An 11,830-nucleotide genomic window follows, 5' to 3' on the forward strand; every position below is an offset into this window, starting at 1 on the left:
CGAAGATCTTTATCGGTCAGACCGCATAACAACATACATTGTTCCCTTTGTCATCGTATGTTACTTGCCCGAGATTCGATAATCGGTATCTCAATACCTAGTTCAATCTCGTTACCGGCAAGTCTCTTTACTCGTTTCGTAATACATCATCCCGCAACTAAATCATTAGTTGCAATGCTTGCAAGGCTTAAGTGATGTGCATTACCGAGAGGGCCCAGAGATACCTCTCCGACAATCGGAGTGACAAATCCTAATCTCAAAATACGCCAACCCAACAAGTACCTTCGGAGACACCTGTAGAGCACCTTTATAATCACCCGGTTACGTTGTGATGTTTGGTAGCACACAAAGTGTTCCTTCGGTAAACGGGAGTTGCATAATCTCATAGTCATAGGAACATGTATAAGTCACGAAGAAAGCAATAGCAACATATTAAACGATCGTGTGCTAAGTTAACGGAATGGGTCATGTCAATCACATCATTCTCCTAATGACGTGACCCCGTTAATCAAATGACAACTCATGTCTATAGTTAGGAAACATAACCATCTTTAATCAACGAGCTAGTCAAGTAGAGGCATACTAGTGACAATCTGTTTGTCTATGTATTCACACATGTATTATGTTTCCGGTTAATACAGTTCTAGCATGAATAATAAACATTTATCATGATATAAGGAAATAAATAATAACTTTATTATTGCCTCTAGGGCATATTTCCTTCAGTCTCCCACTTGCACTAGAGTCAATAATCTAGATTACACAGTAATGATTCTAACACCCATGGAGCCTTGGTGCTGATCATGTTTGCTTGTGGAAGAGGCTTAGTCAATGGGTCTGCAACATTCAGATCCGTATGTATCTTGCAAATTTCTATGTCTCCCACCTGGACTAAATCCTGGATGGAATTGAAGCGTCTCTTGATGTGTTTGGTTCTCTTGTGAAATCTGCATTCCTTCGCCAAGGCAATTGCACCAGTATTGTCACAAAAGATTTTCATTGGACCCGATTCACTAGGTATGACACCTAGATCGGATATGAACTCCTTCATCCAGACTCCTTCATTTGCTGCTTCCGAAGCAGCTATGTATTCCGCTTCACACGTAGATCCTACCACGACGCTTTGTTTAGAACTGCACCAACTGACAGCTCCACCGTTCAATGTAAACACGTATCCGGTTTGCCATTTAGAATCGTCTGGATCAGTGTCAAAGCTTGCATCAACATAACCATTTACGATGAGCTCTTTGTCACCTCCATAAACGAGAAACATATCCTTAGTACTTTTCAAGTACTTCAGGATGTTCTTGACCACTGTCCAGTGATCCACTCCTAGATTACTTTGGTACCTCCCTGCTAGACTTATAGCAAGGCACACATTAGGTCTGGTACACAACATTGCATACATGAAAGAGCCTATGGCTGAAGCATAGGGAACATCTTTCATTTTCTCTCTATCTTCTGAAGTGGTTGGGTATTGAGTCTTACTCAACTTCACACCTTGTAACACAGGCAAGAACCCTTTCTTTGCTTGATCCATTTTGAATCTCTTCAAAACTTTGTCAAGGTATGTGCTTTATGAAAGTCCAATTAAGCGTCTTGATCTATCTCTATAGATCTTAATGCCCAATATATAAGCAGCTTCACCGAGGTCTTTCATTGAAAAACTCTTATTCAAGTATCCCTTTATGCTATCCAAAAATTCTATATCATTTTCAATCAGCAATATGTCATCCACATATAATATCAGAAATGCTACAGAGCTCCCCCTCACTTTCTTGTAAATACATGCTTCTCCAAAAGTCTGTATAAAACCAAATGCTTTGATCACAATATCAAAGCGTTTATTCCAACTCCGAGAGGCTTGCACCAGTCCATAAATGGATCGCTGGAGCTTGCACACTTTGATAGCTCCCTTTGGATCGACAAAACCTTCCGGTTACATCATATACAACTCTTCTTCCAGAAATCCATTCAAGAATGCAGTTTTGACATCCATCTGCCATATTTCATAATCATAAAATGCGGCAATTGCTAACATGATTCGGACAGACTTAAGCATCGCTACAAGTGAGAAGGTCTCATTGTAGTCAATCCCTTGAACTTGTCGAAAACCTTTCGCAACAAGTCGAGCTTTGTAGATAATAACATTACCGTCAGGGTCAGTCTTCTTCTTGAAGATCCATTTATTCTCAATTGCTTGCCGATCAATGGGCAAGTCAACCAAATTCCACACTTTGTTCTCATACATGGATCCTGTCGTGGGTTTGTCACGGCAGATGTCCTTGTGAAAGGACTTAGTCGTGGAGCCATCGCTACAGGTTAGCTTTAAGGGGTTAAACCGGACAAGGGGACACAGGGAATTTTATACTAGTTCGGCCCCTTCGAGGAAGGTAAAAGCCTACGTCTAGTTGTGATTGGTATTGCTAGGGTTTCGAAGGCCAGGGAGCGAATCCGCTTTGTCTGGCTCTCCAGTTGTTGTCTGTCCCTAAACCGCTGCCGGGTTGTCCCTTTATATACATAGGTTGACGCCCGCCGGTTTACAGAGTCCCGAAGCCGGATCATAATCATATCCAGTTCAGTCTCTATCCTTCCTATCTTATAATACAAGTTACATGACTAAGCCGGTTTACATTTACAGGCTTTAACCCACCTTTGGGGCCTGGGCCTCCATGAAGTGCCATCATCCTTGCATCTTTACGGGCTTATAATCTTCAAGGAGTCAACCCAGCTACATAAGGCCGGTTTACCTTCGGTATTAATATCCCCAACATTAGGCCCCAGATTGGTTTGAACTCGTTCATGTCAATCTTCTATAGTTAGAAAAATTCTTCCCACATATCTTCACCTCGATCTTGTAAACCGCCGTGACGTCATACTTCAAGATTATGATAAACTGCCTTGACATCATCTATCCGTTGATGTTGAAGATTACCTTCATTTAATATGTCTTCAGCCATCGAGGCGACACCCCTATTAACTTATCCATTTTTGGGCTCCTCGATTCCTGCACTTGCCGTTTCATCTCTTCGGTCTATAAATAGGGACAGCAGACCCCTTTTATTTTCTTTCCGCTACCCATTCATCTCTTCTTCTTCCTCTCGACGACCTCGCACCCGAGCGCCGCCATCATCTTCGAACTCCGCCTCTGCTTCGCCGTTGGCCGCTGCATCAACCTGTTCGCATCAGAGTTTCACAGCGCCCTTCCGCTGCTTCCGCCGTCGTAGTAAGTCTTTTCCCCTTTCTTTCTTAGATCCATTAGGGTTTCCTTGTTCTTTGTTAATCTTGAGGTTCGTCAAAGCTTTCAGTGTTGCTCTTTCATGGCCTTTAGGTGAATACTTCGTATCTGACGCACTCCTTGCCGTAGCTAACCTTCCATTATCACCACAAACCCTTATGTGCAAAGAACTGATCTAGTCCTTCATAAGTTGCTTCGGTTCTGCACCCCTTCTAGGTCCAATTATGTTTTCTTTTCTGTCTTATCTTAGATCCAAAAATTGCATATGTCACTGTGAGATCTGTTTCTATGTCCCTGTGAGATCTGTTTCTCCTTATGCCAACATAGGCGGTTTAACCTTGTATAAGTAGTCTATGCCATTAGCCCTCTGATAAACCGGAGGAGAATTTTACCTTCATAATTATGCTCCGGTTTAATAGTGTCCAAGTAATCATGTGCTAGTATTACCTTTTTCCCTTATTGCATTAGTCTCCGGTTTACACCATTTCGCATATCAGTATGTTTCTTACTCCCTTGTCTCTTGCATATAATCATGCATAATTTATAAACCGACCTTTCATTTTCAGCTTGTTTGCTTCACAATGGCCAAACAATTCACTGCCTGCAACTGGGCTCGTTCCCGGGTTACTGAGACTCAGTTGAATGAGATGGTTAGCATCGGCTCCCTGCCTAAGAAAACTGAAATCAAATGGCGAGTTCCAGGAACAGAAAATCCTCCAACCCCAAGGCAGGGCGAGGTGGTGGTCTTTGTTGACCATATAGGTCGTGGCTTCAAACCGCCAGGGTCAAAGTTTTATCGAGATGTGCTTGCCAGCTTCCAACTTCATCCGCAAGATTTGGTCCCAACTCGGTTTCCAATTTATGCAACTTCCAGGTCTTCTGTGAAGTATATTTATAAGAAGAACCAACTACAGAACTGTTCCGGGATTTCTTTCACTTAAACCGGCGCACAGAGTTTGTAAATGGCCCGAACACAGAACTTGGTGGTGTCTCGATTCAAAAGCGGAAAGAAGTTGAATTTCCTCATGCCAAACATCATAGCCACCCAAAGGAATGGAATCAACCTTGGTTTTATTGTAGAGACACTTCCCCTGAAGACGAAAATCCCCTCCCCGGCTTTCGTGATCACAGACTATCCAATACTCACCCCATGCCTCAACGCCTGAGCTCTTTAGAAAGGGCGAAATACGCTCCTCAACTCGCCAAACTCCGGGCCTTTATGGCAAACGGTTTAACAGGCGTGGACTTTGTGCGCTGTTGGATATCCTGGAGTATCTTGCCGCTAAGCCGGCGTCCCAGTTTAATGTGTAAATATACCGGTGAGGTTGACGACCCTCAACGCCATTGCAACATCCAATTATCTGAGGAAGAAGTCACTGAAGGTGTAAAGAAGATTCTGAATGAGTCGGAACTGATCTGTAGTCAAACCGGTCTGAGTCCCTTCTATGCCAGGAACAAACGGCCTACTGTAAGCATTATACTTCCTATTCATCTCTAATATCTTTAACTTATGCAACCTGTAACCCTTCTTCTTTATATGTAGGGTGATGACCCCTTCTGGAAACGGAAAACCGTAGAGAAAGAGGCAAAGCTGACTGGAGATAAAGCGGCCAAGCCATCCCGCCCAAAGACCAAAGCCGTAAAACGGACGTCAAAACGGAAAACGGCTGACCGGATTAATATGGAGCTTGATGATGATACTGATGATCCAAAAGTTGAGGTAGAACTTGACTCACTTGGCTCTCTTTTCAGGCATCTCATTAACAATGATCTTCCTTAGGAGGACGCAGAAGCTAGTCAAGCTAATGATGTAGAGGTAATTACCCTTTCCTCCGGTTCAGACTCTAAGCCAACACAAAAAACTCGCCAAGTAGTCCGGAAAGTAAGATTTTCTCATCCTCTTGCTCACTTGGATCCAAAATTTATTTTGAAGACTCAGCAGCATAAAGCTCGCCGGATAACTCGGCACAGTGGCCAACAGGTCACTTCAGCCGGTTTACCTGATACTCCGGTTCGGAAGCGCCGGTCTGAGGTCTCTCCTACTTCTGACCATTCTTACCCCAAGGCAGGTTATTTCAGACAGCCTCTTAATCCGCCCGATTCAAATTATCAGGTGACACCTCCTTCATCTTCTGGTGAATCGACAGCAACTCAACTCCCCCCTTTGAAAACTATGGCCGGGTGAGTTGTAAAAACCTTTCCTTTCAATGCACCATAAATCCTTTGAATAGGATGTTAATCCTCTTTTATTCTGTTTGCAGGGCCAAAGCCAGACCCAGCAAGAAAGCTCGGGTCACCAATCCACCAGAAGACCCTGTCACCGAAGAAGAAGAGCCAAGAGGAGAACCGGAACAGACTGGTGAACCGGAAGGCCCTCATCCTGAAGCTACTTTTGATGATCCACCCCTTGAAGGCCAACATACCGATGAACCAACAGATGTTGAGCCTGCCGCACCCGATACTGAACCGACAGAACCAAATTGAGCTAGTCCGGTGAAAGACACTGAAATTCCAGTATCATCAACCAAAAATCCTGAAGGCCAAGGTGATGATGTTATTATTACTGGAATGGGCCACAGCTCTCCTGGCCATCCCGTCATTTTGGCTCAGCACAGTGCCAAAGAAGAGCAAGCTGCCGAGGATAAAGGTAAATGGAGCAGCGACTTATCAACCTATGCTCATCTTAACGCTGATGAGCTTCATTCTGGCTTCTTGAACCGTCTGCACTCAAACCGGGATTACGAAGCCGGTTTGGTGAACTTGATGAAAGATCGATATGAGGTAAATTCCTCTCCTTTTGTTGATTGATTTACAACTGAATTACTATCCCAAGTAGCCCCCAAGGGCCGTTTATATGATTATTAATCATAAACCGGGTCTTTGTGACACTTTACACTTCTCATAATTGATCCTTGCAATGGCAAGTCTCTATTAAGAGATAAAACTCATCTTGAAATAATTAGATAACGTTCTGCAGCATAGCCCCCAAAGGCCAGTTTAACTTAGAAGGTTAATCCGGGTTTCAATCTGCACCTCTGCTTTAGAATCGACGCACATTAGCCCCCAAGTGTCAAGGATAATGCTTGCATTCTTCTGGAGACTTGTATAAATTGTAGCACTTTTTAGAGCAAATAGGCATTAGCCCCCAAGTATGAAGTGTATAACTTGTTATATGCTTTATACTTAGCACATATATATGTTGTTTGTTGAATATACCTTCAATGTTGCAGGCTGAACTGAGAAACAAAGATGCCCGAAATTCTGACTTGCAAAAAAATGTGAAGTCACAACAAGCCGAGGCTGCAAAAGCCAAAGAGGAGCTGACCCAGGCCCTGGCCATAATGCTAAAACTACAAGAATCTTCAACCAAGAACATGCTGAATGGGAAACTAAGAAATCTGGTTTAACCAAAAGAGTTGCAGACGCCGAGGCAGCCCTGAAGCCGGTGGTTGAAGAACTAGCCGGTTTGAAATGCCAAATCAATGCTATGACCTCTACTATCTTTGGTAAGTGTATGCTTATGTGTGTTGTGCCAGTCGATGAATTTTATAGCTGACCAAAATGTTGATAAAATCTTTGGCAGGCACTCGGATCGCTCATCTTGGTACAGATATGCGGATGAAGCTCAAAGCGGCATATACATTGGTTGAACAGCTATACTCTGGGTCTCAGCGGGTTATTAGCACGGCAGCTTATAACAAACCGGCTCCAACTTTGATTAAGGAGACCCTTGAGAAGTTGGGCATGTTACCAGCCCGTATTGCCGAGTTGAAGAGAGCAGCTGCCAGAGCAGGAGCTTTAACTGCCCTTATTCGAGCCAAAGCCTGGATTCCAGACCTTGAAGCTAAGGATATCATTAAAGGATACCCAGGCGTTAAAGAAGACGGTTCAAACTTCAACAATGATGATCTTCGGCGGCTGACCAAACAGATGCGGCCAGCAGCCAGCAAGTTGGCTGATGATACCGATTTATCCCATTTTCAACCGTTTTATGATGCAGAAGGGAAAAGATAGCCGGCCAACATCCATGAATTCGAAGAACTTGTGCCTCCGATTCGTAAGCACACTTACGCCCCTGATATTAACCCTTCCAATCTTATCCATGAGGAAGCAGTGTTCCAAGCGTTAACTGGAAACGATTGGTCAATGGCTGATTTCCAGCGTCTGGGGAGGGATGAAGAAGTGCCTACACCAACTGACCCTCAACCGTCAAACCGTCACGATGAAGAGTCCTGATCCGGTCGCCGATTTATATGGCTACTGTGAAAAACAATGATACTGTTTCAGCCGCTTTGAAGCTTCATGTAATAGGATAGCTGAAACTCTGTTATCTGCCATGCCATCGAGCATGTTTCGTAATACTTTGTGACAATCTGTGCCGCCCTTTGGGATATATTTATGCATAACCCATGATGAATTGTGTTCCTTGGTACAACAACTTAAAAGTATCTAGCGGTTTACCGCTAGACATGACATGATGTCCAAGAAGTATATAGTACCTAGATGAATAATCAAGTGTTTGTACAAAAAGTACAGAACATACCTCATTGGTTGACCAAATGTGTATACGGCAAAGGTGTTAATACCAATCCGGAACGTTGATAACTCCATCTTCATAATGCCGGTCTATATATTAAACCGGACCGGGGTAACCACCAGATTTTCTTTATAACGCTGACGATTTAGTTAAACCAGACCGGGTCAATGAACACCGGTTTATAATTGATCATGTGCCCACAACTTGTAGTTGAGAAGCAAGCCAGGTCAAGGACGCCAGTTTATCAAAAAATACTTATGATTTTCAACAAACAAAAGTCAAACAGGAAAATATGCAAGGCTTTTTACGAGCTGCCAGGCTCCAAATCGAGGCTTTTCATGGGCTGCCAGGCCTCTGAGTTAAACCATTTAACAAAGCCTTTTAAGATGGGCCTCCAATTAACCAATCATCATTTTAACTGTGACAAGTTCAGGGTCTGTAAAAGATTGACTTGTCAAACGTTTGATGGTTCATACCAGGATTACCTGGACAGGAGTGGCTTACTTGATGAAGGCAGGTTAACCCGGGTTTTTAGGTGAATACACCAGGCTTCCAAGCCGTGGCTTGATAGCCAATTACGAGGGTCCTTTCAAACTCTTTGTTGCTTTGCAAAAAGAGCCCCCAAGTAACTTTGTGAGCGATGCTCAGTGTGTGCCCATGTTTGAGTCTGTACTGTGTACAACACTCTCTTTGGCTCCACAAATTTTTCCCTTTGTGGCTTAAATGCCTATCAAGATGTGTAGCTATGGTGTGAGGACAACCAAGCCCCCTAGTGATATCCCTTCGTGGTTTAAAAACTGATCAAGAAGTGTAGCTGTAGTTCAAATATGACCAAGCCCCCTAGTGATTTTCTTTATATCTATGCAGCTGCTAAAGCCGGATTAACAAAAACTCCGCTTTGTCAGTTAACTTGTGAAAGCACACATAGGATATAAAAAGAACAGATACCCCGCTTATAACGGAGGCTCCGATTTATTATATGATATGTACACTGTCACAAATATGTACAGATGAGGAGCCTATGGCTTCAAGTATAGTAAGGCCGAAGGAGAGTTATGTTCCATGGCTGCTTGGTCTCCTCCTCTGATTGACGTGAGTCTTCATGCTCTCGAACATCAATGAGGTAGTAAGATCCGTTGTGCAGATTTTTGCTGACCACAAAGGGTCCTTCCCAAGGTGGGGATAACTTGTGCATATCAGTCTGATCCTGGATGAGCCGGAGCACCAAATCACCTTCTTGAAAGGTTCTGGTTTTAACCCGGCGGCTGTGATAACGTCGGAGATCTTGTTGATAAATCGCTGATCGTGCTGCTGCAAGATCACGCTCTTCATCCAATAGGTCTAGTGAATCCTGACGTACCTTCTCATTATCAGCTTCAACATAAGTTGCCACACGGGGCGAATCGTGACGGATGTCACTAGGAAGAACCGCCTCCGCTCCATAGACCATGAAGAAAGGTGTGTAACCCGTAGACCTATTGGGTGTGGTGTTGATGCTCCATAATACAGAAGGTAGCTCCTCAACCCAACAACCCGGCGTCCGCATTAAGGGAACCATAAGCCTTGGTTTGATACCCCGTAGAATTTCCTGGTTTACCCTTTCTGCTTGACCATTAGATTGGGGGTGAGCCACCTACGCTAGATCGAGCCGGATGTGCTCACGTTGGCAGAATTCTTCCATCTCCCCTTTTGACAGATTAGTACCATTATCTGTTATAATGTTGCGTGGAAAACCAAACCGGAATATCACCTTCTTGATGAATTGAACCGTCGTGGCTGCATCACACTTGTTGTCTGGCTCTGCCTCCACCCATTTAGTGAATTTATCAACTGCTACTAATAGGTGGGTCTTTTTGTCCTTAGAACTCTTGAAGGGTCCAACCATATCAAGCCCCCAAGTTGCAAACGACCACGTAATTGGAATCATCCGCAAACTCTTGAGCTAGAACATGCGCACGACGGGCAAATTTTTGACATCCATCACATCTCTTGACTAAATCCTCCGCATCAGCATGCGCCGTCAACCAGTAAAAACTATGGCGAAAAGCTTTGGCAACCAACGACTTTGAACCGGCATGGTGACCACAATCCCCTTCATTGATTTCTCGCAAAATCTCACAACCTTCTTGAGGAGAAACACAGTGTTGAATTGCTCCTGAAACACTGTAACGATGTAACTCCCTGTTGAGTATGGTCATGGACTTGGAACGCCGGATTATCTGTCGAGCCAATGTTTCATCGTCTGGTAACTCGCCCCGGCTCATGTAAGCCAGATATGGGATCGTCCAATCCGGTATGGCATGCAGAGCTGCCACCAACTGAGCCTCTGGATCAGGAATAGCCAAATCTTCTTTAGTTGGCACTTTGACTGATGGATTATGCAACACATCAAGAAAGACATTGGGCGGGACCGGTTTACGCTGAGAACCAAGACGACTTAAAGCGTCCGCCGCTTCATTCTTCCGCCGGTCTATATGGTCCACCTGATAACCTTTAAAGTGACCAGCCACTGCGTCCACCTCTTGCCGATATGCAGCCATGAGTGGGTCCTTAGAATCCAGAGTGCCAGACACCTGCTGAGCCACTAGATCTGAATCGCCGAAGCACTTAACCCGGCTCAAATTCATCTCCTTAGCCATCCGAAGACCGTGGAGCAAAGCCTCATATTCAGCTGCATTGTTAGTACAAGGGAACATTAAACGGAGGACATAACAAAACTTGTCACCTCATGGGGAAGTTAGTATGACTCCAGCCCCCAAGCCCTCCAACTGTCTGGATCCATCAAAATGAATAGTCCAGTATGTATTATCTGGTTTCTCTTCAGGTGCCTGTAACTCCGTCCAATCATTGATGAAATCCACGAGTGCCTGGGATTTGATCGCTGTGCGGGGTATATATTTGAGCCCATGAGGTCCAAGCTCAATAGCCCACTTGGCAATCCGGCCAGTTGCTTCTCTGTTTTGAATGATGTCGCCCAGAGGAGCTGAACTGACCACTGTGATAGGATGGCCCTGCAAATAATGTTTAAGCTTCCCGCTCCCCATAAACACCCCATACACCAACTTCTGCCAATGCGGATACCTCTTCTTTGACTCAATGAGCACCTCGCTGATATAATAAACCGACCGTTGAACCGGATATTCCTTGCCAAGCTCCTTGCGCTCTACCACAATGGCTACACTAACAGCCCGTGCATTAGCAACCACATATAATAATAATGGTTCTTTATCGATCGGCGCTGCAAGCACAGGTGGTTCAGCTAGCTGCCTCTTTAGATCCTCAAACGCCTTATCAGTTGTCTCGCTCCAGACAAAGTTATCTGTTTTCTTGAGCATCTGATATAAAGGGATGGCCTTCTCTCCAAGGCGACTGATAAACCGGCTCAAGGCTGTAATCCGGTCGGCCAGACGTTGAACATCGTTAATACACGCCGGTTTAGCCAAGGATGTAATTGCTGCAATCTTTTCCGGATTAGCCTCAATGCCTTTGTTTGATACCAGAAAGCCTAAGAGCTTGCCTGCCAGGACACCAAAGACACACTTCTCCGGATTGAGCATCATCTTGTAAACCCGGAGATTGTCAAAGGTTTCTCGTAGATCATCTATCAATGTCTCCTCCTTTCTGGATTTGACCAAAATATCATCCACATATGCATGAACATTGCGCCCAATTTGTTTATGAAGGCAATTCTGAACACATCGCTGGTAAGTTGCCTGGGCACTCTTAAGTCTAAAAGGCATGGAAACATAGCAGACGGATCCAAAGGGAGTTATGAAAGTTGTCTTCTCCTAGTCCTTAACCGCCATTTTGATCTGATGATAACCAGAGTAGGCATCCAGAAAACACAAACGGTCACAACTCGTCGTAGCATCACTTATCTGATCAATGCGAGGGAGAGCAAAGGGGTCTGCAGGGCAAGCCTTGTTTAAATTTGTGTAGTCCACACACATGGGCCAAGTGCCATTTTTCTTAAGAACCAGCACCGGATTAGCTAACCACTCTGGATGAAAAACTTCGACAATAAACCCTGCGGCCAATAGACGGGCTACCTCTTC

This window comes from Triticum aestivum, chromosome 7A (assembly GCF_018294505.1).
Source record: "Triticum aestivum cultivar Chinese Spring chromosome 7A, IWGSC CS RefSeq v2.1, whole genome shotgun sequence".
NCBI lineage: Eukaryota > Viridiplantae > Streptophyta > Magnoliopsida > Poales > Poaceae > Triticum > Triticum aestivum.